The following is a 27,763-nucleotide window of genomic DNA, read 5'->3' as shown; positions in this document are numbered from 1 at the left end:
TTTCGTCGAGTATTTGATGTACGAGGGCAGTTCAATAAGTAATGCAACACATTTTTTTTCTGAAACAGGGGTTGTTTTATTCAGCATTGAAATACACCAGGTTATTCCCCAATCTTTTAGCTACACAACACTATTTTTCAACGTAATCTCCATTCAATGCTACGGCCTTACGCCACCTTGAAATGAGGGCCTGTATGCCTGCACGGTACCATTCCACTGGTCGATGTCGGAGCCAACGTCGTACTGCATCAATAACTTCTTCATCATCCGTGTAGTGCCTCCCACGGATTGCGTCCTTCATTGGGCCAAACATATGGAAATCCGACGGTGCGAGATCGGGGCTGTAGGGTGCATGAGGAAGAACAGTCCACTGAAGTTTTGTGAGCTCCTCTCGGGCGCGAAGACTTGTGTGAGGTCTTGCGTTGTCATGAAGAAGGAGAAGTTCGTTCAGATTTTTGTGCCTGCGAACACGCTGAAGTCGTTTCTTCAATTTCTGAAGAGTAGCACAATACACTTCAGAGTTGATCGTTTGACCATGGGGAAGGACATCGAACAGAATAACCACTTCAGCGTCCCAGAGGACTGTAACCATGACTTTACTGGCTGAGGGTATGGCTTTAAACTTTTTCTTGGTAGGGGAGTGGGTGTGGCGCCACTCCATTGATTGCCGTTTTGTTTCAGCTTCGAAGTGATAAACCCATGTTTCATCGCCTGTAACAATCTTTGACAAGAAATTGTCACCCTCAGCCACATGACGAGCAAGCAATTCCGCACAGATGGTTCTCCTTTGCTCTTTATGGTGTTCGGTTAGACAACGAGGGACCCAGCGGGAACAAACCTTTGAATATCCCAACTGGTGAACAATTGTGACAGCACTACCAACAGAGATCTCAAGTTGAGCACTGAGTTGTTTGATGGTGATCCGTCGATCATCTCGAACGAGTGTGTTCGCACGCTCCGCCATTGCAGGAGTCACAGCTGTGCACGGCCGGCCCGCACGCGGGAGATCAGACAGTCTTGCTTGACCTTGCGGCGATGATGACACACGCTTTGCCCAACGACTCACCATGCTTTTGTCCACTGCTAGATCACCGTAGACATTCTGCAAGCACCTATGAATATCTGAGATGCCCTGGTTTTCCGCCAAAAGAAACTCGATCACTGCCCGTTGGTTGCCACGCACATCCGTTACAGACGCCATTTTAACAGCTCCGTACAGCGCTGCCACCTGTCGGAAGTCCATGAAACTATACGAGACGAAGCGGGAATGTTTGAAAATATTCCACAAGAAATTTCCGGTTTTTTCAACCAAAATTGGCCGAGAAAAAAAATGTGTTGCATTACTTATTGAACTGCCCTCGTATGTACATTTTTGTCTATGTCTTTCTCTCCTTTTTCTACCCATGGAGGCTACCTGTAATACCATGGAAGCTATTCCCTGATAGTGTAGTGCTGTGTGAGACAGTTTGTTGACAATCGACAGCCATATTCAATTAAAAATGAAATCATAACCTGCGATTATGGTTCCGCATCAGCCGTATAGAATATCTCCGAACAAATGAAAACTTGTGCTGGATCAGGACTCAAACCCAGATTTCTTGTTTGTCGCGAGCAGTGCCTTGATCACTTCATTTACTTGAGTACAAGTACAAGGGAGTGAAGACACCAGGACAAATGGAGATTTGGGTCGCTCCTGGAGGCGTGCTCAGCTAGCCAAAGTGGTTAAGGGGACCACTCATGACAAGTGGGAAATCTAGGTTTGTGTCCCAGTCCAACAAAGATTTTCATTCATGAACTGTATTCGTATTTTTGAATATGGATACCCATTAGCTGTGTGATGTGACGACGACAGTGCAAATTTGTGTCGGATCGGGACGTGAGCCCAGATTTCCTGCTTATTCCGAGCGGTCGTCTTACCATTAAGCTTTCTGAGCATCACTCCCAGTCAGACACAAGCTTTCATATGTTGTCAACCACGTCTCCCCCATACGGCAGTACACATAACGAGTGAACGAGGTTGAGGATATATGGAAGGTTAAGCCGATCTTTGAGTCATGCTCGGATAGCCTAATGGTATGGTGACTGCTCGCGGTAATACAGAAGTCCAGGCTCGAGGCCTAGTCCGACACAAATTTTGGTTGCTGTAATTCCATTATATAGGTGATAGTTGCCCCTGTTAGCATATGTGAATACATTTCATATATTTCGTAATGACGGTAGTCGCCACAAGACATTGTACTTCTGAACAACGCCGGCACTACAGTATCTTACAAATTTTCATTTAACAAGTTCGTTTGCGTCGCCATCTTCTGCAGCAAGCACAGAAATACTTGTCGTGTATATAAAACCACCTTTCCTTGCTGCAACTTAATTTCTTTTTCCCAGACGCATGTCGTCTTTTTCTTGCTCTACGGCTTCTTCAGTGGGATCTATAATGATACAGTTTTGTTATTTTTGGATTATCAAACTGTTCACGTCACGATTTTTTATGTAAATAAGTAATTACTTAAATTTTGCTGTCATCTGCGTTTCCTCTCACCTGGTCTGGAGGTCGCACCACCACACATGTGTCGGCTGTGCACCTTCAAGGAGGGAAGAAGCGAGGTCTAGTGCGCGGGGCCTTGTCGTCAGCTCCGAGTATCGCAGGTGCTGAGACGCAAATACGCATGAAATTACGCCGACGGCTTTGCTGTAGTAGCAATTCATCGGCGATTGAGACTTCGTGTCGGCCGCAATAAGTAATCCGTAGTTGAGACACGTTACGGTCCTATTTAAGCGAGGCGATGACAGAAAGTACGGGTCATTAGCCCCGTGTAAGGTTTCGTAATCCTTGCATGGACCTTCTGCAAGTTAATGTAGTTGTTAAAAACAGTTGCTACATTCCGTTAGGAACAGATGATGGCCACTTAACCACCTACCCAGTTCTATATCAATTTTATCCGTAGAGTAGTTTTCGTTGAGTCTACTTCTTTTCTTTCCTGGCCTTATTCAGTATCTTCATGGTTGGCATCTTATTCCCGATTTGGCAATGTTAGTGGTACAGAGTGGCGGGGTGCCCTTCCTGTCACATGCTCACCTCCACCCCTCCCTCCTCCCCCTCACACATCACATATCAAAAAAGTTCTGCATCAAAAAGTTCTGCATTACCTTGGTTCCGAAAGTGTATAATATTGGAATATAGTGTATGTGTATGTGTATAATATTGGAATATAGATCAACATAAACATCATTTCCGCCCTTTTTATTGTTCATGAAAACCGCAAATTGCTTGTTGTACGACCATACAGCGAGACCTTCAGAAGTGGTGGTCCAGATTGCTGTACACACCAGTACCTCTAATACCGAGTAGCACGTGCTCTTGCACTGATGCATGCCTATATTCGTCGTCCCATATTATACGCAAGTTCATCATGGCACTGATGGTCCAGATTGCCCCACTCCTCAACGGAGATTCGACATGGATCCCTCAGAGTGGTTGGTGGGTAGCGTCGTCCATAAACAGTCCTTTCCCATCTTTCCCAGGTATGCTCGACAGGGTTCATGTCTGGAGAACATGCTGCCCACTCTAGTCGAGCGATGTCGTTATCCTGAAGGAAGTCATTCACAAGGTGTGCACGATGGGGGCGCGAATTGTCGTCCCTGAAGGCGAATGCCTCGCCAATATGCTGCCGGTATGGTTGCACTGTCGATCGGAGGATGGCATTCATGTATCGTACAGCCATTACGGCGCTTTCAATGACCACCAGCAGCGTACCTCGGCCCCACATAATCCCAATGCCACCTAGAACAGCAGGGAACGTCCACCTTGGCGCACTCGCTGGACAATGTATCTAAGGCGTTCAACCTGACAGGGTTGCCTCCAAACACGACTCCGACAACTGCTTGGTTGAAGGCATTTGCGACACTCATCGGTGAAGAGAACGTGATGCCAATCCTGAGCGGTCCATTCGCCATGTTGTTGGGCTCATCTGTGCCGCTCTGCATACTAAGGTGCTTGCAAAGATGGACCACGCCATGGACGTCTGGAGTGAAGTTGCCCATCATGCAGCCTATTGCGCACAGTTTGAGTCGTAACACGACGTCCTGAGGCTGCACGAAAAGCATTATTCAACATGGTGACGTTGCTGTCAAGGTTTCTCCTAGCCATAATTCGTAGGTAGCGGTCATCTACTGCATTAGTAGCCATTGGGCGACCTCAACCAGACATGTCATCGTCAGTTCACGCCTCTCTGCATCTCCTCCATGTCCGAACAACATCTCTTGGCTCACTCCGAGATGCCTTGACACGTCCCTTGTTGAGAGTCCTTCCTGGCACAAAGTAACAATTCGGACGCGATAGAACCGCGGTATTGACCGTCTAGGCATGGTCGAACTACAGACAACACGAGCCGTGCACCTCCTTCCTGGTGGAATGACTGGACCCCCTCCGTCTAATAGGCACTTCTCATGCATGATTGTTTAGATCTTTGGTCGAGTTTAGTGACATCTCTGAACAGTCAACGGAAATGTGTCTGTGATACAATATCCACAGTCAACGTCTATCTTCAGGAGTTTTGGGCCGGCCGGAGTGGCCGTGCGGTTCTAGGCGCTACAGTCTGGAGCCGAGCAACCGATACGGTTGCAGGTTCGAATCCTGCCTCGGGCATGGATGTGTGTGATGTCCTTAGGTTAGTTAGGTTTAATTAGTTCCAAGTTCTAGGCGACTGATGACCTCAGAAGTTAAGTCGCATAGTGCCCAGAGCCATTTCAGGAGTTTTGGGAAACTGCTTGATGCAAAACTTGTTTTGATGTGCGTATAATGGAACCTCATACAGTAAAGTCGAAGATATTATTTGGAGGTGAAGTCAGCATAAAGGCTAGCATCTATTTAAACGATTTTATCTTAGAAATTGCTGAAGAATCCATCTACCTAGAAACAAAATTTACATAAAACTGAGACGTCATAAGAAAATTATAAATGTGTGTGAAGATTAATGAGATTGAAAACAGTCCGAGAGATCTGGCAATGCTGTGTTGTTCCACTTGTGTAAACTGGTGTGTTCTTCCCTTCCAGATTCTCAGTCCGAGGTTCAGCTCCATACAGCCATCACGTGATTTTTGAGAGTGCCGTCATCGAAGTTGTGTTTTTCTTGTGTGCTACGAAAATGGAACAACGGAATTTAGAGCAACATTATGCCATCACGTTTTGTGTTAAGCTTGGGGAATCCGCGAGCGTGATCTTTGGAAAGTTGAAACAGGCTTATGAGGAACGTTCCGGTTTAAGAGCCGGCCGGGGTGACCGAGCGGTTCTAGACGCTACAGTCTGGAGCCGCGCGACCGCTACGGTCGCAGGTTCGAATCCTGCCTCCGGCTTGGATGTGTGTGATGTCCTTAGGTTAGCTAGGTTTAAGTAGTTCTAAGTTCTAGGGGACTGATGACCTCAGAAGTTAAGTCGGACAGTGCTCAGAGCCATTTGAACCATTTAAGTGCAGAAGTTCTTGGCTGACATAAATAATTTTCGCAAGGTTGAGAACACGTTGAAGATCAACCACTCTCAGGGAGACCTTCAACTTCAAAAACAGATGGAAACGTCGAACGTGTACGTGCTTTTGTGAGATCAGACCGACGTTTAACAGTAAGAAATACTGCTCACCCTTTGAACTTAAATATTTTTACCGTAAATCAAATTTTGATCGAAGATTTGCAAATGCGAAAAGTTTGTGTCAAAATGGCGCCGAAAAACCTCACTACTGAGCAGAAGAACAATCGAAGAAACGGGTGTGTTGCTCTTCTTGAGGGGACTGCCAACGACCACGAATGATTCAGTCGTGTGGTAACAGGTTGGCTCTGAGCACTATGGGACTCAACTGCTGTGGTCATAAGTCCCCTAGAACTTAGAACTACTTAAACCTAACTAACCTAAGGACAGCACACAACACCCAGCCATCACGAGGCAGAGAAAATCCCTGACCCCGCCGGGAATCGAACCCGGGAACCCGGGCGTGGGAAGCGAGAACGCTACCGCACGACCACGAGATGCGGGCGTGGTAACAGGTGATGAACCCTGGAGGTTTCAGTAAGATGCTGAGACAAATCGGGAAAGTGAAAAGTGGCGTACTTAGTCACCTCCTCGAGCGAAAAAAGCTCGAATGAGCGAATCAAAGATCAAAACAATGCCGATTTGCTTTTTTGACAATAGGAGTATACAGTGACGTCATTGAAAGGCTCAGGAAAAGTGTGAATCGAGTGAAACCGGACACTCCAGTCAATTGCATGCTGCATCATGACAAACCCCCATGTCACACGGTCACTTTCATCGAGGAATTTTTTACTTCAAAAGATATTTCTGTTGTTCTACAGTCACAATATTCACCTGATTTGAGTTCTTGTGACTTTGTTCAATTCCTGAAATTCAAAATGTGCTAAAATAATGTCGTTCTTGGATTCTGGAGAACGTTCAAATGAATGTGTTGAAGGCCGTAACAGCTGAAGCCTCCCAGCGCTGCAATCAAGACTGGTAGGACTCCGCCTTTGTATAGCTGACAAAAGGGACGACTTTGAAACAGGCTATATTGTTGTTTGAAAAAAATTAAAATTTTGGTACATAAAAAATCACTCTCATTACTTTTCTCACACACCTTGTATACACGAAATGGTCTCATTTCCAACAGCATACATTGGCACGAAGAAAGACGATAGTTAATCTTTTTCTTGAGAGAGTGGTAATGCACGTGTGAGAGGAAAAAGAACATAGCCGTATGAGACTTGATGCTATAGAAGAACGCTAAAGAAATCGTAGGTCAAGTGGTCCAACGGTCCAACCGAAACTGAAAGAGACACTTGAACTGTGGAACACCGTGACGTGAGAGCTGAATTACCAACAACTTGAGACATGGTTCCTATTACAAACTATTCAGGGAAAAGTGAATTAGAACCTTGGAATACACCTGCTTCGTAAAGGAAAATTTATCCTTGAGGCAGAGGCACGGGATGCGAGTCATTTCTCGAAAAAGTTCGAAGATCGCACTAATAAAGTGCTTACTTTATTTGAAAAAACTGCAAATAGGTGGGAATTTAAGGAGATGGGACCTGGATAAACTGACTAAACCAGAGGTTGTACAGAGTTTCAGGGAGAGCATAAGGGAACAATTAACAAGAGTGGGGGAAAGAAATACAGTAGAAGAAGAATGGGTAGCTTTGAGGGATGAAGTAGCGAAGGCAGCAGAGGATAAATAGGCCAAAAGACAAGGGCTAGTAGAAATCCTTGGGTGTCAGAAGAAATATTGAATTTAACTGATGAAACGAGAAAATATAAAAATGCAGTAAATGAAGCAGGCAAAAAGGAATACAAACGTCTCAAAAATGAGATCGACAGGAAGTGCAAAATGGCTAAGCAGGGATGGCTAGAGGACAAATGTGAGGATGTAGAGGCTTATCTCACTAGGGGTAAGATAGATACTGCCTACAGGAAAATTAAAGAGACATTTGGAGAAAAGAGAACCACTTGTATGAATATCAAGAGTTCATATGGGAACCCAGTTCTAAGCAAAGAAGGGAAAGCAGAAAGGTGGAAGGAGTACATAGAGGGTCTATACAAGAGCGATGTACTTGAGGGCAGTGTTATAGAAATGGAAGAGGATGTAGATGAAGATGAAATGGGAGATACGATACTGCGTGAAGAGTTTGATAGAGCACTGAAAGACCTAAGTCGAAACAAGGCCTCGGGATGAGACAACATTCCATTAGAACTACTGACCACCTTGGAAGAGCCAGTTCTGACAAAACTCTACCATCTGGTGAGCAAAATGTATGAGACAGGCGAAATACCCTCAGACTTCAAGTAGAACATAATAATTCCAATCCCAAAGAAAGCAGGTGTTGACAGATGTGAAAATTACCGAACTATCAATTTAATAATTCACAGCTGCAAAATACTAACGCGAATTCTTTACAGACGAATGGATAAACTGGTAGAAGCCAACCTCGGGGAAGATCAGTTTGGATTCCGTTGAAATATGGGAACACGTGAGGCAATACTGACTCTATGACTTATTTTAGAAGATAGATGAAAAGGCAAACCTACGTTTCTAGCATTTGTAGACTTAGAGAAAGCTTTTGACAATGTTGACTGAAATACTCTCTTTCAAATTCTAAAGGTAGCAGGGGTAAAATACAGGGAGCGAAAGGCTATTTACAGTTTGTACAGAAACCAGGTAGCAGAGTCGAGGGGCATGGAAGGGAAGCAGTGGTTGGGAAGGGAGTGAGACAGGGTTGTAGCCTCTCCCCGATGTTATTCAATCTGTATATTGAGCAAGCAGTAAAGGAAACAAAAGAAAAATTCGGAGTAGGTATTAAAATCCATGCAGAAGAAATAAAAACTTTAAGGTTCGCCGATGACATTGTAATTCTGTCAGGGACAGCAAAGGACTTGGAAGAGCAGTTGAACAGAATGGACACTGTATTGAAAGGAGGTTATAAGATAAACACCAACAAAAGCAAAACGAGGATAATGGAATGTAGTCGAATTAAGTCGGGTGATGCTGAGGGAATTAGATTGGAAAATGAGACACTTAAAGTAGTAAAGGAGTTTTGCTATTTGTGGTGCAAAATAACTGATGGTGGTCGAAGTAGAGAGGATATCAAATGTAGACTGCCAATGGCAAGGAAAGCGTTTCTGAAGAGAAATTTGTTAACATCGAGTATAGATTTAAGTGTCAGGAAGTTGTTTCTGAAAGTATTTGTATGGAGTGTAGCCATGTATGGAAGTGAAACATGGACGATAAATAGTTTGGACAAGAATAGAATAGAAGCTTTTGAAATGTGGTGTTACAGAAGAATGCTGAAGATTAGATGGGCAGATCACATAACTATTGAGGAGGTATTGAATAGAATTGGGGAGAAGAGGCGTTTGTGGCACAACTTGACTAGAAGAAGGGATCGGTTGGTAGGACATGTTCTGAGGCATCAAGGGATCACCAATTTAGTATTGTAGGGCAGCGTGGAGGGTAAAAATCGTAGAGGGAGACCAAGAGATGAATACACTAAGCAGATTCAGAAGGATGTAGGCTGCAGTACGTACTGGGAGATGAAGAAGCTTGCACAGGATAGAGTAGCATGGAGAGCTGCAACAAACCAGTCTCTGGACTGAAGACCACAACAACCTTATTTGAACACTGTTTTCCCCCAAAACTAACCAAGGTTGGAGCAAAGTCTACAAAGAGTCCGTGGATTACTCAAGGAATAGAGGTAGCTTGTAAAACAATAAGAAAGCTGTATCTGTCAATCCGAAACAGTTCTGATGTTCATGCTACAGCGCATTGCAGGGGTTCTGATATTGAGAAGGCCATCTACATTTACAGTGAAAATGTACTTAATTCATTAGACAAAAAATTACAGGCAACTGGTATATTTTGTGATATGTCAAAGGAATTTGACTGTGTAAATCATAATATACTTTTAAGTAAATAAGAATGTTATAGTGTAACAGGACATGCTGCAAAATGGTTCAAATCTTATATCTCTGGCAGGAAAGAGACATGTATTAAGCTATCAGGCATCATCCAACTGGAAACTAATAACATCTGGGATTCTACAAGGTTCCATCTTAGGGCCCTTACTTTTTCTTGTGTATATCAGTGACCTCTCATCAGTAACGTTACCAGATGCCAAGTTCGTTTTGTTTGCCGATGATACAAACATTGCAGTAAATAGCAAATCAAATGTAGTCTTAGAAAGATCGGCTAGTAAAATATTTGTTGACATTAATCACCGGTTCCAAGCCAAATATTTGTCACTAAACTTTGAAAAAACACATTACATGCAGTTCAGAACTTCTATGGAGTGACAACGAGTACATGCCATGACAAGCACATAGAAGAAGTGGACAGTCTTAAATTCTTGGGATTACAGCTTGATAATAAATTCAGGTGGGAGGAGCACGCCACAGATCTGCTGAAGTGTCTAAAAAATCTCTATTTGCAATGCGAATTGTGTCAGACATAGGGGATGTAAAAATAAAAAATCTGGCATATATGCCTACTTTCACTCCATAATGTCATATGGGATTATTTTTTGGGGTAACTCATCAATCCAAGCTTAAGTTTTCCAGGCAAAAAAACGTGCAATAGGAGTTATATGAGGTGTGAACTCAAGAACATCCTGCAGAGGCCTGTTTGGGGAACTAGGGATACTAACTACTGCTTTCCAATATACTTATTCCTTAATGAAATATGTCATTAAAAATATATCACTTTTTCAATCCAACAATCACTACTAGAAATAAGAATAATCTTCACAATGATTTAAAGTCACTTACTCCTGTACAAAAAGGTGTGCATTATTCAGGAACACACATTCTCAGTAACTTGCCAGCAGCCATAAAAAGCTTAACAACCAATGAAATTCAGTTTAAGAGAAGCCTAAAGGATTTATTGGTGGCCAACTGCTAATTCATTGATGAATTTCTCAGTAGAACCAACTGATTTCGTGTGTGTGTGTGTATATATATATATATATATATATATTAAAGTACACTCTAACTTCTGCACCATTTCAGTGCATTAATGTATTCATTGTAAAGAAGTATTGTAGTAGTTCTATTATAGTAGTTCTATTATATGTTTGTAACCTTATAAATAAATAAAACTTTTTTTAAATTTAAAATTGAGTGCTTTAATGCGATCTTAGTAAGTGATTGTTGTAAAATGATCATTTCATGTAGTGTTCATAAAAACAAAATGGCGATCATTCCACTTGGGACTTGTGGAAGGTACATTAGCTTATTTGTTTTAGTTGTAAATGTTTGTCATGTATTATTATTTTTCTGACTTGTTCTACGTCCTGGAGGACGTCCTCACTAAGGATCAATTGGAATGAAAGTAAATCTAATCTAATCTAATCATGGAGGGCTCCTTACAAGTTAATCTTTGGTCTATGCGCTGCATGAAGAAGGCGTTTGCACTTAACGCCTACTTTACTCTCTTACAGTCGCATTAATAATCCACAATTTTACCATTCAATCTTTTCTATTCTTAGCAGTTATGTTATTGTCACTCACTGTATATTTTAACAACTTAGATTCCGACTCGAAGTTTTCGTCCCTCAGTAACAGTCACAATTCTTAACCATAGAGTCTGCAGAAGAACAGCATTTCTACTATTGTAAATCTGCATTTATTCGACTGCATCTCTGACGTCTGGTTTACTTTGTGACAGATGTCTGTTATTACAGTTTTGTTGCTGTTTGCATTTTTCTGAACATACAGAAGAAGAAAAGTATTAATAGCATAATACACACATTGTTGTGACCTGTTTGCAAATCACCTATAGCCCGATGCACGTAGAAAAATACTTGCTTACTTTATATTCCACTTGTAAAATACGCTCTTGGATTCCTGCCGCGTTAGGATCGTAAAAATATCGGACAGAGCTGTAAATAGCCTCAGCAGTAAAACGACCGTAAAGCAGAACTTAAATACAAAGAAAAATAGGAAGCTTAGCTTTTAACTTCCTACCGATGTCGAGATGATTACAGCCGAAAAGCAAACTATATATGGAATAGCACTAAGTAGGAAATCGACCACGACATTATTTAGAGGATCACCGTCTTAGGGTGTTACTACACACGTTTGAGGATGTTACTCGATGACTGTGTCATTTGAAATGCTTAACTATTCACCAGTGCGTGTGCACTGCTGTAGTTTCCTCAAGTTAGTACTGTAAACACGTAAACTAGCGGAATCGGTCTTAAAAGTTTGAATTCATTTATCACAGAAAATCGATTTCAGTCACTGTGCAACTATCTTCAGCGCAAATATTAGTCCTGAAGAGTCATATATTTGATTGGTGCGTAAGTTCGTAGCTTTTTTCCATAAGTTTAACAAACGCAAGGGCTACATATAACAAAGATTTTAGTCATCGGCAATATATTCACCTTCACTATTTACAAAAATGTGCCAACGCTGGGGTAACTTTTCGATTCCGTGACTGTAGAAAACACGTGGCTTTGAGACGAAGAACTCGTCAAGCCATGTTCGAAGATCTTTTTCATCCGGAGAGGATGTTCCCTAGAGAGCGGAAAAGGTGAAAATCTGAGGGCGCAAGATCAGCTCCTGGACAGTGTATTTTCTCAGTCCAGCAGCATGCGGACCGGCGTTATGGTGGAGTAGCACGTAGTCTTCCTAGTCGTTGTTCTTGGATTGAGACTGTAACACGTCTCAGGAGTTGACAATAAATGTTAGCAGTGATGGTTACACCTCGGGGAAACAACTCCTAGTCGTTTTTCCACCAGATGTATAAGATTATTTTTTGTGGATGGACGCAGGCCTTTGTGCGGGCAGTTGCTGCTTTGTTTGGGCTCAACCATTTCTCCCTTTTCCTTATATTAGCATAAAGACACAATTTCTCGTCAGCAGTAAGGATACAGAATAGCTACTGACGGTGTTCATGAGCCAATTGATGACGAGCAAGCAGAGATTCACATATTGCCACCCACTGGATTTTGTGGTTTTGGCTTAGAGCATGCGATATCCATACATTCGATGTTCTGATCTTCCCCACTGCATGCAAATGTTGCACGATGGTGGACTAATCACAGTTCATCACATATGCCAGTTCTCGAGTACGATGATGTGGATCATTGTGGATCAATGCGTTTTAACGATCTTCCTCTAAGCACCAAAGTCTTCCTGAACGTGAAGAGTCACTAATGCCAAAATGATCCCCTTTAAAACGAGAAAACGATTTTCTTGGCTTGCTCTGTCCAATGGCATAATACCCATACACGGCGCAAATGTTTGTGGTTGCCTCCGCCGCTGTCACTCCCCTACTGAACTCAAACAGAAGAATATGTCGGAAATGTTCCGATTTAAGCACTTGTCACTCCATTTTCTAGCTTCCACAGGGCTATTCACTATCTTCAAATGACAAAATGACAATATGTAAACTCAAACAGCAACACTGAACTACAGACAAAATATGTCAGTCGATAAATAAACCTATAGCAACCAGAATACCAAAATGCAGAACAAAAACGCTACGAAACTATGCAGCAACCTAACAATAAAAGAACATAACAATAGTAGATCATAGCAGCTAACGAACAAAATTTGTTCGTTACCTGTTATGTTCTTCTTCATTGACACCATGCTGAAGCTTTAATATGTGCTTTTATTACATGAATCTTCAAGACTTTAACATTTACGCAATCACACAGTGACTGCAATAAATGATTTCAAACCTCTTGCGACCGATGCCTCCAATTTTCTTGTTTTCATTATTAATATTGCGATCGTTGAGCACGTGGTTCCCAATGGAAGCCATCCTCAAGAATTTCTCAAGTTATGTAACAAAGACACTGAAAACAGAGATCAGAAATAGGCGAATGGTGACTGGAACCTAGATCCTCTTGCATACAAGCTGAGAATCTCCACCACTATCCACCTAACCAGTGGAATTTATAGATGCTATGACAGCAAGAACACCTGAGAATTGCATGCTTGGGTCACGAAAGCGTATTGCAATGTATGTCACCGAAGACGATTTGTATTTATGACTTAAAAATTACAAAAACGAACCAGTTATTCAAGCTTTTGTATTTGCGATGCTACTGACAGAGAAGTAGGGAACTTTATTGTTTTAACAGCTTGGAATGAGACTCATACTCTGAGAAAACCAACCAGACACCATTGAAATTATTCTTTTCTGTTAGCAAAATAAAAAGCATTACCAGAATTCTTCATTATTGCTGCAACACGTTCCATAGATTGCCCGAGTGATAACATCTTACCACACTGACTGTCACACACTGATGAGCCAAAAGCTTTGGAGAGCAATGTAGCAATGATTGATCGCGGTATAGATTCAACAACTATCTGATAGGTATCTGAAGGTATGTGGCAACAGATGTCACAGGTCACGCAATTGCGGCCGCTGTTAGGGCCCGATAGGGCTCCAGATGCAATCCGTCGTCTTCAAACAGGGCTAGTTTGTGGCCAAGATATCAACACGAGTTCACTATTATCCCTCTCGAACCATTGCTGCTTGAGTCTGGTCTTGTGACACGGACATTTATCCTGACGGAAGACGCCATCATCGTCGGGGAGGACTTAAGCATTGAGGGATGCCAAGGTCCTCGATAACGTTCACGTGCTCAACAGCTGTGAGAGTACCTACTGTTATGAACAGAAGAAACTGCAATCGTCCAGCCACAACTGTTGGTTCTTTGATTGCTGTGGGAGATGGTTAATTTTTAACTACAACAGATGATATGTTAGTCAACTTTATCACACGAGGGTTGGAACTTTAATAGTGGCAACTATTTATTTGCTGCTTTTACAAAATAGATACGTGTTTCAAAGTTTTACTGATCTTCAAAGTAGTCACCAGCATTGTGTATAAGCCGTTACCAGCGATGTGGAAGTCGTAGGATACTCTCAGCAGTGCCAGTTGTGTTGACAGTTCGAGCGGCCCGGTCTATTGCCCGACGAATTTGTAGCAGTTCTGAAGCGAATGGCGTGAAGTGTTTCCTTCAGTTTAGAAATCGAGTTGAACTTACGAGGGCTTAAGTCACGGGAGTGAAGTAGGTGGTATAGCACTTAGCAACCCCATCATTCAAGCAAATCAGTAACAGCTTGCAGTGTACGTGCTTGAGCACTGCCCTGCAAAATGATGGTCAGGTCCTGCGGAAAGCATCACTTCAGCCTCTAAGCTGGTCGTAGGTTGTGTTCCAAAAATGAACAGCATAGAGACAGAAGTGATTACACTTTCTGGAGGACCTGACCATCATTTTGCAGGACAATGCTCAAGCACGTACAGTGCAAGCTGTTACTGATTTCTTTGACTGCTAAGTGCTATACCACCTACTGCAGTCCCGTGATTTAAGCCCTCGTAAGTTCCACTCGATTTCTAAACTGAAGGAAACACTTCTCGGCATTGGCTTCAGAACTGCTACAAATTCGTCGGGCAATAGACCGCGCCGCTCGAACTGTCAACACAACTGGCACTGCTAAGAGTATCCTACGACTTGGATCAGTTCCATGTTAACACAGTCCAACCCATTATGGAGCCACCATCAGATTGTACAGTGCTTTGTGTACAACTTGGGTCCATAGCTTCGTGGGGTCTGCGCTACACTCGAACCCTACCGTCAACTCTTACCAACTGAAATCGGGACTTACTCGGGCAGACCATGTTTTTCCAGTTACCTAGGAGCCCTTGATAATGTTTGTGGTATCGACTCACGTTGCCGACTTCGGTGTGGCACACCGATCTCTGGGCGATACCAGACTTTCGATTACTACCAGAGCTCCCATGGAAGCCCAAGTGGATGTCCACCCACAGCATAATACTGTCCCCACCAGCCTGCGTCCGTGGAGCATTGCATGTTTCAAGAAACAGTTCGCTTGGATGTCAAAATGTCTGCACAAGAGCATGGTGTAACAGGAAACTTGATTCATCCGACCAAGCGACCCGTTTCCATTCATACAGGATCCAATCTCGATGCCCGCTGCAATCGTTGATTCATTTGAACCAAGGTATGTTGTCAGCAGGCGTAGTCCTTCATGAGAGTGCTCAGCCGCACACTGCGGCTGCAACATAGGTGCGCCAGAAACGTTTCCGATGGAAAGTATTTGATCACCAACCACATAGCCAGACTTCGTTCCCTCTGACTTTCATGTATTTGCTCACATGAAACGCTATGAGGACAGCAGCATGGAACGGCCAACGAACAGAATGACGAGGGTGTTGGAAAGTTGGTACCACACTATTATTAATGTCTTAGTTGCTGCGGCGACTATGTAGAGCAGTAGCTGGAAGTTATAGCTAAATGTTGCAGTTAAAACATTCTCGATTTTCATTGTCGTTTTCATTTTCCTACCGATCGGAACTTGAGGGAAAAAAAGGCCCTCGTAATTGAAGTGTCATAATGTACAAGATCGAAATACCTCGATACAGGCAATTTGTTTAATCCAAAAGATATTTTTCCGAGCGATGTGGTTAGGACACTAGACTTGCATTCGGGAGGACGACGATTTAAACACACGTCCAGCCATCTGATTTAGGTCTTCCGTGATTTCGCTCCAGGCAAATGCCGGGATGGTTCCTTTGAATGGTACGGCTGACATCTTTCCTCATCCATCCCAAATCCGATGGGACCGATGATCTCTCTGTTAGGTCCCCTGCCCCATATCAACCAACCAGTCATTCTGTTTTACTTTAAATTTGACATTCTTGTAATGATTTTCGTTTTTGTACATTTTTAGCCCTTCTGTTTCCTCGGTAACCCAGTTCAAACAATTTATTATATACAGGATTTACAAGCAAATAGTCGTCGATTTGTGAGGTTCGTCGAGACCAAGTTTGATCCACTGAATCATACTGAAAATTGGTGTTCAGTGTCGTTGGAAATTGTACGAGCGATAAATTCTTTCTTAAACAATTCTAAGAGAGAGTTGCTGCCATAAGAATAACGTGGAAAGCCACCATAATAACAGAAGTTTTCTCAGCTGGAAGTGACAGTTCTGGAGAATACTCAGTGAGATAAGGCCAGTTGCTACCAGAGCGACAAGAGCAACAGTTTCATATGATTCCGTTCAAATAAATACTATGGTGGCAAAACTCATTATGTCAAGATCAACTGAACCAACTGTATTTGTTTTGTGCTGAAAGATAATAAACAAACGTTACAGAAAGGTTTTTTTTTTTTTTTCAAACAGTACATCCCATTAATTGAAAGGTTTCGAGACTGGATCAACAACAAAAGAGAGACGGAAAAGTTAAGATGGCAATTTTAATGCTTCAGGTGTTGTACATAGTCTCCTCGTATTTTGAGTACAACGCGCAGAACTTTCATACAAGCATGTGAACCTATGGGAAAAATATTTATTTGGGATCTTGTTCAAACTGAACGTCACATTAGTCTAAATATTGGTCATGTCGTCACAGCAGTGTCCCTTCAGTTGAATTTCCGCACTTTGTCATTTTGTGGTTGGTTCGTATTGATAACACGAAATCTCGTTACCCGTGACTGTCTGCGTTTTGCATTTCAGTCAGGCTGCGGCAGGCGTCCATGTGTCGTTGTTTTTGTTCGGAAGTCAAGATTTGCGGGACAAATTGTGCACACACTTTTCTCTTCTCCAAAACGTTCTCGAGAAAGTCTTGAACACTTGAGTTAGAGATGTTGTTCCATTGCCATTTGAGGCACAACAATGAGCCTGGGGCTACACACAACCACTACTTAACACTACCAGCTCACAACTGACTGGTCGAAAGCACGTTCGTTCTCTACACGTGTTAGTTCAAGCGGACACCGTAGTTATGCGCTGACGTCGCCTGTATACCAGGCATAAAGTCTTTTTGGGTGGACAACGTATGAAGCCATGGTCCTGCAGCCTTCGAAAATCGAAGTCGGCAACAGAAGTATATCCATGGATTTTGGCTTTGAGAATCTAAAGGGAGTTAACGTTATTCAACGATACTAAGTATAGGCAGTACTCAATCTGCATTAACATTCATTGTCTGCGAACCATAGTAAAGTGCTTGACACGGGATACTTCCCTTAGTGCCACGTATTACAACTTGTTCCTATTCCCTTCGAATAGGGAGTAAGGGAAGAACGACTGTTTACCAAATTATTCTAATCTTGTCTTCGTAGACCCTACGTCATAACACGAAGGACACTGTAGTACTGGTTCCTGAAACTTTGTAAGTAGGCGTCAGCGCAGTAGCTGGCTTTCAAACTCAAAGCGAATACCCCGTTCACGGTTTTCAGCAATCCGTGACTGAAAAATATCTGTGACCATTCGTGTATTCTCCTGTTAGTACTGTTTGGTATGGATCACATATACTTGACTATCATTCTAGAAAATCGTGCTGAGAACGACTACAGTTGCACACTGCTAAAGCAAATAAAGAAAAAAATCCTACTTTCCATTGTAAATTCATATTGGTGGCTGTGCAACATTGGTTCGCAAAAAGAAAAAAATCACAAGTTTGTGCGGGTCTGCCCTACACTGGCTGGCAAACTAACTGCACATTCCAAATCGACTAAGATACAACAACAATGACCATTTTCAATCGCCTTCGGCCACCTTCATTTAGTGTGATAAAGAGGCGTCTGCATTCGCCTTTTACGTGCAAAACCTCTGCTACAGGTCTACTAGTAAGGTAATCGGCACCAGCGACTAATTTCTGTGTTATCTCTTGTTTGGTCCAACTGCTTGCGTGCCTACCCTGACTTGGATCCCGATTGGATGATTACTGAAGTGCTAATTATCTTGTTGGTGACGACCTCAGTGCATTTCAGCAAACGTATTCCAGTCATTCTTTGTACTTCGTCTTAAGAGCCGTAGAAAATGGGATGGTGCCCCATCGTGCAAAAATCACGTCCTCGAATCGCACCTATGGAATTGTCCGGAAGTGTTATGACCTTATGAGTCCGTTACCCAAAATTCCTGGTCGCACGCTGATACTAAATGGAAGCTAATGGCTTGCTTCAACGCTGGATCGAGGATTTGTATCTACTCGCATGCCTTTCATCTGTATATAAAATGCAAGCTGTCATCCAAAAGTGTGTTTAGATGGACCATATCTTACGGCAGTATTTGGCGGCGAATGTGTTGATGTCAATATTGTTGCAACGTTTTTAAATATGGCACTTTTGCGGTATTACCGGGTAATATTGTTGATGTTGCAGGCTGTTGCACGTAGTCACCGACATATTGCTGAAGGTTTCCGGTATTGTCCACCAAGGGTGGAGAATATTTCGTATAGAAGGGCAATATCTATCTGTGTCCTTGTCTGTAAATGCTACCCTTTGATCTCACCTTTTTTCCCTATTTCTCTCGCCGACAGCTATGCAGTCACGTATCAGAGCAAAAATAATATAGTTTCGCTTTTGCTCGAAAGTTTGCACGAGTATGTATAGTCATATGCATTGTAGTTGTTCGATGTTGTGACTTTGCGGCGTGCAGCAGAGGAGAAGTGGACAAATGAGAGAGCTATGAATCTTATGAAGGCGTTTCAAGTACGACTAGAGCTATGGGAAGACAAAATTAATATATACAAAAATGGTTGTTAAGTTGCTGCGAATGATCTGGGAAACACGCTTGATGAACCATGCAAAAAAAACTCTGAAGTCTTCGGAAGTTCTGACAAATGCGAGGTAAAAATGTTGCATAGGAAGAGTGGTAGCACAGATGGCTCTTCATGCACATTGTTTGTATTTGACGTCATGAGGCTCATGATGTCTCCAAAAGAACCAGAAGCAGGAATTAATGGTGTAAATAGTGGTGTGTTCTGGAGAACAAATATAAGATAAAGATGAAAATGCATTCTTATTTCACACTTTCCTTAATGAAATCTTTCAGTATGTCTACCAAAGAATTACTTCTGGTACCATGAAGATTACTGATGAATAATGAACTTTGAAGAGATGCATCAGCTAAAAACCTCGGAGAGATAGCTAATAGTGGTGTAATATGTATACACTCTCTCATATTTATATCGATTTTAGCAGTCTTCCCACAAATAGCTTGTACGGAAGATTCTAGATTATGTATCGACATTTCAGTAAAATTTTGAAATAGGTGTGTATCTGGCACCAGATCAGCACTTTAATTTGTTGAAGCATTCCGCTTCTTTAAAGACGAACGCTTCCACAAAGCCCGATCCCTCCTGTTTTTCCTGATTTGTTTCTGTTGTGACAGGTAGCGTAACGTGGTGAATGAACACTCTAGAACACATCAGACACTGTAGAATGATTAAAACATAAATGTATTTATTTACAATATATTCGATACAGTGCATACATAACTTTGCATCCTGTAGTCTCTCTACAGGCTCTCTCTTCCTTTAGTCCTAGGTTTACAATATTCACTAGCAGTTGCAGCAGCACTAGCGTCGAGCTTGGTTCATAAAGTTCATTCAGGTTTTGTGCTACGTTCGTAAAATCTCACTGCACTATCGTCCGTACATTCGGCGTGGTCGGAGAGCAGTCCGACAATAATCTGCAGACAATCTGAGATAATCTGAGTGGACGAGGATTATTGTACATGATATCATTATACATGGTGGGGAAAATGAAGTGGGCCAGAGAACAGAGTTGCAGGGTACAAAGAAACACAGCAGAGGAAAGGAAGTACAGTTCTAGCCTGACTATAGAAGATGCAGAAAGTGACCAACATTCATCTTTTGGCGCTTTTGGGCCCTGGTCAGCAAGCAGCTGAAGGCAGATCGGAGTTGGACTGCTGAAACTGCTGCACTCTCATCCGAAATGTTCTGCTGCAGTTTTTGAAGACTATGAGGGTTGTTGCATAAATTTTAGACTTGAGGGCTCCGCACACAAGGTAATCGCTTACTGACAGATCTGGTGACCTTGGTTGGCAGCTAGGGCCGCGAACAGACTGATCTCTGCCAACAGCTGTGTCAGGCGTGGCTATTGTGTAAATGTTCTCCATGGAAGTAGTGGGTATCACGCTGCGAGCGTACACGTGGTGTGCACGTCACGGGGTGTGGATGTATGCATACATTCACATCCAATCGTACCCACTCGTCCGGTCCACTTATTTGTCCTACCCTGTAGTAACTATGGTTACGTAAAGTAATAAATTAGTTAAGAAGGCTAAGAGAGTCTTTCTATCAGAAAGGGCAAATAAGCAGTTGTTAGCACCTCACTTAGACCATGAACTTGAAAGGGGGCTGCCCTATTTCTCATGATGATTTTCAGGAAGTTCTGGCAATGGACGTAAATGAAGTTACGAATTTGATAAATGTTGGGTTGGCAGAAGAGCCAACACCGTGTTACGTGAGGAGGCCGAAACGAATGCGTTTTAGCTCACGCAGGCTGGCGTGAGGAGGGAAAGACTCTACTGACGTGAGGTCTGGAACATGACAAGGAATTAGAATTCAGAAAGCGGACGTAATTAGTTTGATACTCAACTTTAATCCATTAATGATGAACGTCGCTCTTGATGGTACATGATTCACAATATTATCTGTTCAGAATAGTAACTGAATATGGCGCCTTGCTAGGTCCAAGACCACCTACAATAAATCAGACCTTAAGGCCGACATCGATAGTTGACAATATGGCGGCAATCGTGGGGGAAACAAACCAGCGTGCTTGTGTTTCCATAACGCGTGTGTGTAACATTGTATACGTGACGTTCAAGAGAAGCGAAAGCATTTATTACTAGCTGTTATTTATGCTATATGCTGTGAATGTCGTCAAAAGTGCTACGCTAGTATTTATTTTCTATATTCTGTAGTAAGTTCGGCATAATTTAAAGTGTAAACTGTTCTTGCGATGGGTCGTAGTTGTTGTGTACCAGGATGTAAATCCAATTACGGCAAAACATACGATACCTCAACATTTAAGTTTCCCAAGGAAACAGCATTGAGGAACAAATGGATTAAACTAATTCATAGAGATAATTTTGAAGTGAACGATAAAGCTGTGGTGTGCATTGAGCATTTTGAACCTACGTTTGTGGTTAGGGAAGACATTTTTCCTGTGGAAAATAGTGAACCAATACGTGTGCCACGAAAAATACCAAAACTAACAAATGATGCAATTCCAACCATCTTTCCTAATCAACCTTCTTATCACACAGTACCAGTTCCTAAGCAAAGGAAGAATCCTGAAGATCGTGTTCAACAGCTACTGGAACGTGATGAATGTAGTTTCAGTAAGTGGTGCGAAAATGACAATATACCTGACTTTCAGCATTTTAAAAGCGAAGTGCAGAAAAGGAATGTTTGTCCATTTACAATTTTAGTAAAAAACGACTACATATCTTTCATTAAATTAAAGGATGATTCAGTCAGTGATGTGCCATTAGTTTCAGTGAGCTTCAAGATATCAAGTTCCTTGGAAGTAAAAGTGTTTCACAAAAATGTGTGTTTGCCTACGGAAACCTTGAAATGGATACTACAGTCTGGGGAGGAAGAGAACTTGAAATGTGACAAGTGGACGAAATTTGATAATCTGGTGAGTCACCTAAATGGTTTCACAGATAACTCTACTGGCACCATTGACAAGATTATAATTTTAGTCAATGTTCTCAAACAAGCACTAAAAGCTGGTAGTGATTTTGACGCTGAAATAGCACCTAAAATAGAATTTGTTTTGGAGCAATTACAACTCGCAATAACAAAGCAAAGCAGATATTCTCCTGAGCTTTTGATATGGGCAGCAACCATTTGCTTTTCATTTCCTGGTGCCTACCATCACTTGAGAAAAACAAATGTATTAACATTACCTCATCCTGTCTATTTAAGGCAGTTTCGATGCAAAATGGGTCCAAATAAACCTTGTATTGATCCATCACAGGTTACTTTTTTGAGGGAAAAAAATAAATTTCTTCAGGGAAGTGACAAGGCAATTTCAGTGATGCTAGATGAATTTTATGTTAATTCAAAATTCTCTTACAAGGCAGGAAAGATACTTGGTGTTGCTGAGAAAACTTCAGATACTACAACAGCAGGTACAATGCAGGTTTTCATGGCATCATCTTTACATTCTGATTATAAAGAAGTGATAGCTCTCTTTCCTGTAAAAAATGTTAATTCTGATACTCTACTGAAAATGACAATTGATGTATTAAAGTTAATGCATGAGCTGCAGTATGATGTTATATGCCTGGTAACAGATAACCATAGCACTAATAGAAAAATGTATCAGCTTATGTGTGGTGGCACTTTACAGCCATGTATTACAAATCCAGTCGCTCCATCCAAATTTCTCTTTCTTCTGTTTGACAATGTGCACTTGCTTAAGTGTATCAGAAATAACTGGTTGAATGCAAAAAATGAATCCTTCATAATGCCAAATATTGAGGATACATTTGCTTTCATCAATACCTTTCTACACAGTGATGAAGGGAATGCTGCATGTGAATATACTGTCAGTGAAGGAAAGTTTTCAGATTTGAGGAACCTGTTTCATTCTTAGAAAAATAAACTGTTGAAACTTGCCCCAAAGCTAGTGAGAAAGGCAGTGTATCCAACTTCTATTGAGAGACAGAATGTTACCCTTGCTCTCAGTGTTTTTGATTCTAAAAATGTGGCAGCACTAGAAATTTTGAAAAGTCAGGGGATTGAGATTTCTGATGGCACTATTCAGTTTTTGAAATTAATCATTAAATGGTGGACAGTTTCTAATGTACAGCATCCCATGAAAGGCAAATACACATCAGATGATAATTCTAGCCCAATCACTGGACCTACTGACTCCAAACTTGTGTTTCTTGAAAATTTGAAAACATTTCTTGATATCTGGCATGCATTGCCTACTCATGGAAAATTAACCAATGAAACATATACTGCTTTCTCTCACACACTTGCAGCAACAGTTCAGTTATGCAGATACATTTTTAACACTTACAACTGGTCCTATATTCTTACAGCAAAATTACAAACTGATGCTTTGGAAGCAAGATTTGGAGCTTATAGAAGGCTAAGTGGCTGCACATGTAATGTTTCAGTTGAGCAAATCTTGGAATCTGAGAGGAAACTGAAAGTAATAAGTCTACTAAAGCTCAGATCTACTAAACATGGTGAATTTACATTAAATGATTTTGCAGCAAAAGTAAATTGCAGCATAAAAAACCAAAAGTATGAAAATTTGGATAAATTAGAACCTGCTCTAGAGGAACTAGCAAACATTCCCATGATGGATGAAAACTTAAAAGTCTTGGTCTGTATTGCTAGCTACACCAGCAAAACAGTGCTTGAGAAGCTGCAAAAAGGTGGGAAATGTTCAGGCTGTGAAGAAATGTTTCAGACACAGGATGAAATTTTGTTGCAGTGTGAAATCAAATAACTCCTTTCCTATTTCAACCAACTGAATCGTGGGGGACTGAAGTGTCCTTCTTCTATAATGATTTCCTTGTGTTGTAATATATATAAACTTTTCAAGTTCTGATTAGCAGCACATATGAACCAGAATTCCTAAAACTTGAAAATCAGAGAGATGCAGTACTTGCCTTAGGAACTGAATTGTGTGAAAATGCCGTTAGTAACCTCAGTGATGTGTGCAAATGTGGCATTCCTTTAAAGACAATAATCAAGAAAAGCATTAAAGTGCCTTCAAATATTTTTATTAATAATTACACAAAACTGTTGAATGAAAAGTGTGTTTCAAAGGAAATAGCTCGAACACTAGTCAAACAAAAAAGAGGAACTCATGAAGACATTGCAGCAAAAATAACAAAACGCAAAGTGGTCAAGCTGAGCAGCAAATAAATCCAACAGGTACTCAAAATCAAACACTTCTAACATATTACGTAATGACAGTGACTAGAAATAACTGCATATTGTTTAACACAATTTTGTGCTTTAGTTACACGCTTCATTTATTATTGCTATGTAGCTTCTATTGCGCAAATTATTATCAGTGTCCAAATATGCCATTTACATGTGTTTTGTAGTAGTTTTTTGGATTTGATTTTGAGTCGCATCTCATAATTTTACTTCGTCATAGTTCTTATTACGCAATTTGTGGCTTTAGTGAGAACTTTTTATTTAAGTTTGAAGATAGAAAAATACATAACAATACATTTCTTACGCAATTTAGAATCTACTTTCCATTTATGAAGTCTGTAAATTATTCGTATTAGGGTAGCGCTGAAATACTTGGCCTAAGACGGCCGCCATCTTGGTTTCTGTGTTGTGGTCTGATGTATTGTAGGTGGTCTTGCTAGGTCGTAGCAAATGACGTAGCTGAAGGCTATGCTAAACTGTCGTCTCGGCAAATGAGAGCGTATGTAGACAGAGAACCATCGCTAGCAAAGTCGGCTGTCCAACTGGGGCGAGTGCTAGGGAGTCTCTCTAGACCAGACCTGCCGTATGGCGGCGCTCGGTCTGCAATCGCTGGTAGTGGCGACACGCGGGTCCGAACGTATACTAACGGACCGCGGCCGATTTAAAGGCTACCACCTAGCAAGTGTGGTGTCTGGCGGTGACACCACAATAAATGTACTCAATCTCTGTCAAATCGATATGTCCTTTGTAAGACTATGTTTAAGACCAGAGACGTTTGTCGGAGAGGTTACTTCTTTTGAAGAGAGTAGCAGTGCGTGTTGTAGCAGTGTGTTGGACAGTCTGGGTACGCACTTCGTTTGAAAAGGATGTCGAGTGGCCTGCCGTGTAGTGGAGGCACCATTATTTAAAAAGAATTTTGTAATAATATGTTTTGAGGAGAGAAGCTGATGAATTATATTAATTTAAGAATGATAAAAGCCAACTTCTAAGGTAATCCAGTATTTTCATATCTGTAACTGCACGTTTTCTTATTGTTATAATATTGCATATGGTTGAAGTTTGCTGTAGAAATCTTATAACGCAACATATGGTCTTATAGTTGAAACAAGTGTCAAAAAAGGCAATTGTGCACAGGAAGATTATTAAGAAATATTTTGCTAATTTGACTAGGTGTGAGCACTTTATGAAAAGGTGTTTTGCTGTCATGGCTTAACGAAGCATAGTTAAAACTGGAGTCCTTGTTCCCGTTTGTCAGTCGTTTAGATTACTTCTCAATTTTCACTTTTGCTTTCATGATTCTGTTTGCGCGCTCGCATTGCTCATCGCGAGTTGTGTACTGAGAAGCATTTATGAAAATTGGTAAGATACCGTCTTGCATTGCACATCGCAAGTATGGCAAACGGAATTTGATTTCCTAACAGTCACATCATTATTGCTAACAGCAACAATTTGCAGAGCAGACGACCGTTCCGTGTGCACAGGTATGGCAATAAATTTAATTACCATCAAAGTTCATGTTCTTTGTAAGGCACGGTGATTATCAGAATGTAATTGCGAAAATAATATCATATCAGTTCAGAGGCTTAATACCCGAAGAAGATTTCAGTATAGTGCTATCTTCTGAATTTTCAAGCAGTTTTACCAGAAAGTCAGATGCGTTATTTTTTTGCTGTGTGATTACAGTAACAATTCTCATGCAGTGACTGCTTGCAACACTTAAGATAAAGATCAGAAGTATTCAGAGCCAATATATTAATCTGAATCATTTTGTTTTGCAGTCAAATGGCGTATGTAAATTTCATTGAAAACGTATTACTTTCTCGCAGACGAATTGTTTGAAGTACCGCCTAATGGGAATTTCGCATCGTGTAGCGTATGAGCTCAATATATTTCCATTCAAAATTTAATTCTCACATAGTCACTTAACTATACTCAGAACTACCAACCTGGAAGAATATACCCCTACATACACCAGTTACCACAAATCGAGAGAAAATCACAACAGTAATGAAAACTCATGCTAGATAGCGCTGAAAATGACAAAACCTAACACAATCGTATATTGAATGGCTCTGCTTGTATAAATCGTGAAAACGCCATCCGAGACAAAGCACTTAACTTCAGTCTGAGAATATGTTTGGTACGGCACAAGAAAAACAGAAGTCATTGATATCAACATCAACACATCACGTACAGTGACGCGCTACGCTTCCGCAAAACACAGCTAAACTTCCCACAGGTCGCCTCTGGCCTACGAATCACAGACGCCTGACAAGTTTACACTCCTTCGAATGCCACTAGTTTGCAACGTTTCTCTCGAACATTCAAGGCCCTAAGTTCTTGGTATGTCAGGATTTAAAATCTATTTACGTCGCTGAATACGCCAACTGTAAAAACCTTGTATACTGCAGACATTCACATGTGCGCAAATTCAAGATAACTGATAAACTAGAACCGAAAAAAATCAGCACAGTCTGCAGCTACATTTTTCACATGATAATGAAGATGCAAATGAGATACCCTAACATAAGGTGACAGGTCGATGCCGCGTAAGAAAGAAAAATAAAGAATTAAACGCCCTCTGACGATGACGAAACATTATGCAAATTAGCTTGGATATTACGAATTAAAGTACTTTGACTCAAAATGGGCCCACATATCCCATATTCTTTTCAGTAGACACTTACCAATTAGGAGACGAAAAAAGCATGAAGATAGTAGGCAATGAAAACCCCGTAGCTCCATTTTGTTAAATTTTACAGGAGAAGCAAAACCGATTTCTTAAAAAAGTATATAAAGTGATACAAATGATGTTGCTACACGTATCACTAATTAGTAGAAGTATTGTTATTAACAGATTAGAGAAATCCATGCACTTTCAAATATTTCTCTGATAATGAAGTTACTGGTTACTGGAATCACTAAATTTTCACAGACAGGTGGAATTACGAGGTTTTTATTGCCTACCAACGACAATACCAATACTTTTTAAATGATGGTGTGACAATTACCAAAGAAAGAGAACACAAAACTTTACGCGAAGTTCCTCTCAGAGCGACAATTTTCTGGGGTGGGAGACTGTCAGCAACCGGTAAAAAAGGAACCCTTATATAATCATTTTGTTGTCCATCTGTCGGCCTTCCTCTCCGATTCTTAAAAACCCATTTCTCCCGAACAGATAGATGTATCGAATTGAAATTTATGTAGTACACTAAGGTGGCAGTGTAAGAAACTTGAAGCTTCGTTGTCGGTGCAATCAAAGTACGGCCATTTATGTCACATAGTTTGATACTTGCAAACTCACTCAGCAAAATCTATAGGTCACTCATCATTGAGCTAGAATAATGAAATTTGGCAAGAAGCATGGTTTCACAGTACAAGCAAAGGAAAAGATCCAAAGAATTCTTAATTTGTTGTTCATGTTGTGGTCTTCAGTCCTGAGACTGGTTTGATGCAGCTCTCAATGCTACTCTATCCTGTGCAAGCTCCTTCATCTCCCAGCACCTACTGCAGCCTAAATCCTT

Source organism: Schistocerca americana, chromosome 4, assembly GCF_021461395.2.
Source record: "Schistocerca americana isolate TAMUIC-IGC-003095 chromosome 4, iqSchAmer2.1, whole genome shotgun sequence".
NCBI classification, from domain to species: domain Eukaryota; kingdom Metazoa; phylum Arthropoda; class Insecta; order Orthoptera; family Acrididae; genus Schistocerca; species Schistocerca americana.
This window is presented reverse-complemented; position numbering follows the sequence as displayed.